The 3,826-nt window shown below is 52.5% G+C and overlaps 1 pseudogene; it reads right to left on the bottom strand.

Annotated features, from left to right (window-relative positions):
* Positions 1–744: 744 nt before the first annotated feature.
* On the bottom strand, positions 745–3,518 carry LOC136147368 (uncharacterized; annotated as a pseudogene).
* Between the last annotated feature and the right edge of the window lie 308 nt (positions 3,519–3,826).

Genomic DNA, 3,826 nt, shown 5'->3' with positions numbered 1-3,826 from the left:
ATCTTAGTTTTTTGAATGTTGAGCTTTAAACCAGCTTCTTCACTCTATTCTTTCATTTTCATCAAGAAGCTCTGCAGTTCCTTTTAACTTGTTTGTAGTTTCCTTTGCTGTGCAAAAGTTTTTAAGTTTAATTAGGTTCCATTTCTTTATTTTTGTTTTTATTTCCATTACTCTAGGAAGTGGATCATAGAAGATCTTTCTTTGATTTATTTCATCGAGTGTTCTGCCTATTATTTCTTCTAACAGTTTTATAGTTTCTGGTCTTACATTTAGGTCTTTAATACATTTTGAGTTTATATTTGTGTATGGCATTAGGAAATATTCAAATGTCATTCTTTTGCATGTAGCTGTCTAGTTTTTCTAGCATCTCTTATTGAAGAGGCTATCTTTGCCCCATTGCCTCCTTAGTCACAACTAAGGTACCCATAGAGAGTGTGGACTATCTATCTTGTTCTATTGGTCTGTATTTCTGTTTGTTTGTTTGTTTTGCCAGTACTGTACTGTCTTGATGACTGTAGCTTTGTAGTATAGTCTGAACTCAGGAAAGTTGATTCCTCCAGCTCCATTCTTATTTCTCAACAGAGCTTGACTATTTGGAGACTTTTGTGTATCCATATGAATTGTGAAATTTTTTGTTTTATTTATTTATTTATTTATTTTCATGGAAGCTCTTTTTTTATCCTCATCAACGTCTTCCTCACCTCCGAGGCCCTGGCCCATCACCGGTTGCCCCGCTCACCTGATCTAGGCCACATACTGCTTCTTTCGCTTACTCTTCTCCGGCTCTGCGTGTAAAAGTTCCAGTTTCCTCTTGGAGAGGGTGAGCTTGGGCCCCCTGTCCCTCTCGGTCCCGAGTCTGGGGGGCGGCCGTGACCCTCTGACCCTGCCCTGGGGTCTGCCAGCCTCGGGGGACTCCCGGTCCTCCTCCATCATCCCTGTGTCCTCTGGGGGTCCAGGCAGCCGGGCCATCTGCCCCCGCGCCTCCAGGCCACCGGCCTCCGTGGGTTGCATGTCCACGTCGCTGCCCTCCGGGGCTGCTGGGGCCCAGCCGTGGCCGTCAGGACCAGGAGTGGAAGGTTCACTGAGAGGGGGGTCTTCTAAGCTCACGTCCCCTGGACCCCTGGACTTGAGCATGTACAGAGGCCTGACACAGTTCGTGGCACCCAGGGAGCAGCTGTTGAAATGACAGGAGGCGTGACCACGGGCCTCTTCCCACTCAGCGTCTTAAGGATCTAAAAGCTGATGACAGAAGGGTTTCTGAGCCGGCGAGCGGGGGAATCACGGAGAACACACGCCTTACATGCACAAACAGTTTCTTTCGTCATGGACCTTGGCAAATTTTGCACGATCTGCCTTGCAAATAAATCTTCAAAAATGCCTTTGATAAGGGTTTCCCTGGGGGCTCAGTTGGTCAAGAAGCCGATTGCCAAGGCAAAAGACGTGGGTTTGATCCCTGGTTCGGGAAGATTCACATGTCGAGCAGCAGCAAAACTAGGGCAGAAGACCCTGGGCCCTGAGGCCCAGGCTCTGCAACAGGAGAAACCACTGCAGTGAGACGCCCACGCACCGCAACCAGAGTCGCCTCTGCTCCCTACACCCGGAGAGAGCATGCGTGCGGCAATGAAGACCCAGCACAGGCAAAAACATGTTTTAAATTATTTTTTAAATGCGTTTGATAAGGACTTCCCAGGTGGTCCAGTAGCCAAGACTCTGTGCTCCCAATGCAGGGGGCCCAGGTTCAATCCCTGGTCAGAAAACTAGATCCCGTGTGCCACATAAGCGTTCACATGCCACTACGAAAGATCCCGCATGCCGCAACTAAGACCCAGGGCAGCCACATAAATAAATATTTTTTAATGCATTTGATAAATATCCCAGAGCCTCCTAAAAGCCCGAGGGTGCCCCACTGTGGGGGTGTCCCAGCCCGAGCCCCATCGTTTAAAGCCCTCCTTCCAGTGCTGGCAGCCCCTGTCCACCACCTCAGTCTGAGCTCATTTTCCTGCTCTGACCCCGGTGAGAGCCTCGCTCGTGCCGCCCCGGGCCCCTGACCCGGGCAGGCTGTGGAGCCTCAGCACCCACCCCCAACACACTGGGCCACCCAAGGCGCCGGAGGAGGTGGAAATGAGTCTCTAAAACATTCACTGTTTCCAAGGTGCCCAGGGTGATTCTCGAAGGCCAGCCATGGGCCCTTCAGGGGCAGGCGACACCCCAGGGCAGTCAAACCCCCCACCCCCCAATTCTACCACTGCCAATGGGGCCTGCAGAGCTTTCTGGACCCTCCTCACACCACCTGGGGACCGAAAGTTCCTGTTCCTTACTCGTTCACTCCTGCCCTGAGGCTCTGGCTGGAACGGTCTCTAGGGAAAGCCCAGGTGCCCACGACCAGGGACCACCCCTGCTGCACGGAGACCTTTCCAGACGGGCTCCACCCGCAAACCAGCAGGCTGATCCGCACGACTCGCCCTGTGAGCACCTCCTCCCCGCTGACCCGTGGCCTCGGTCACATGCACAGAAGGACCCCAGACCCGAGTCAGCAGGGGATCCCCCTGGGGCCCTTTCCCTTGGGTGGTGACAACTCCCGAGAAAGCTCACTTGCTCTTTGGATAGCTGATGTTCATTTATTCCAGAAGGAGAAAATGAACATAAACCCCATAATCTACCAGCAGCCATAACCATTGCAGATCCAGAAACTGGTCAGAATTGCTGGAATTCACAAAGCAGACACCCGCTCTTGTGACCCCACCCCCAGCAGAGCAGTGAGTGTCCCTGAGAGGCCCCAGCCCAGAGCCCCCCACCAGGCGTGGGGTCGGGGATGCTGATGAGGGCCTCATTTGGGGCTCATAAGCCCACAGAATCTTTCCTGGCAAACCAAGAAATGCCCGGCCAGGCCCTCCAGGCACTGGTTCAGGGTAGAAGAACTTAGCAGCACACCTGTCCTGTTCTCCAAGGGCACCTGGCGTCTTAAACCACCAGGAGGCCAGGGTTGCCTACTACACCTGTGTGATCCATGAGAGTGAATTTGACTTGACTGAGATTCATTTTGAGATTGACTAATTGTAAACCCATGGTCTCGTCAATCTATCTTCCAGGTAAACTACCTGAAGACTTTTGTTCTTACTTTAAAAAATTGGGAAGAGGAATGAACAACCAACGTAAATGTCACAGTGAAGCTTTTTCTAAAATGTAGCCACACTACTGGGCTGGGCAGAGTTCTCGGAGCAGGCCTGCAACCGCCCTCCTGAGGAAGGTCTGCCTGCAAGGCTGCCCTCGGCCTGGCCTCTGGGAACTTGGACTTGAGGGGGCCCCCAACCGTCCCCAGAGACAGGAGCGGCTGCTGGCTGCCTTGTTCGGGGACATACCTCTCTCCAGATGCCTTCAACAAAGCCCAAATGATTCTTCCTGTGACTGGCCTTGAGGTGATGGAGCCTGTTTCTCTGCCTCTTCTGGAAGCCGGCCCTGGTGCTGGCCGTGAATGTGGCCCGGGTGAAGCTGCGATGGCCGTTCCACAGACCAGCCATGGTTCGGGTGCTGGGGGGTGGACCTTTCACTTAATGAGAGGAGAGACCACACACCTTCGTTTCATGTCACTTGCTTCCCTCCAGAATCCTGCGGCCGGCACCCTATAGGCCCTTTTGTTGCCTCCTTCTCCACCTGCCTTCAATCTTTCCCAGCATCAGGGTCTTTTCCAATCAGTCAGCTATTCACATCAGGTGGCCAAAGTATTGGAGCCTCAGCTTCAGCATCAGTCCTTCCAGTGAATATTCAGGGTTGATTTCCTTCAGGATTAATTGGTTTCACCTCCTAGCTTCCCAGGGACTCTCAAGAG

This window comes from Muntiacus reevesi, chromosome 15, assembly GCF_963930625.1.
Source record: "Muntiacus reevesi chromosome 15, mMunRee1.1, whole genome shotgun sequence".
In the NCBI taxonomy this organism is placed as follows: Eukaryota; Metazoa; Chordata; class Mammalia; order Artiodactyla; family Cervidae; genus Muntiacus; species Muntiacus reevesi.
The sequence above is the reverse complement of the archived record's forward strand: the minus strand, read 5'-3'. Positions and strand labels throughout refer to the sequence as shown.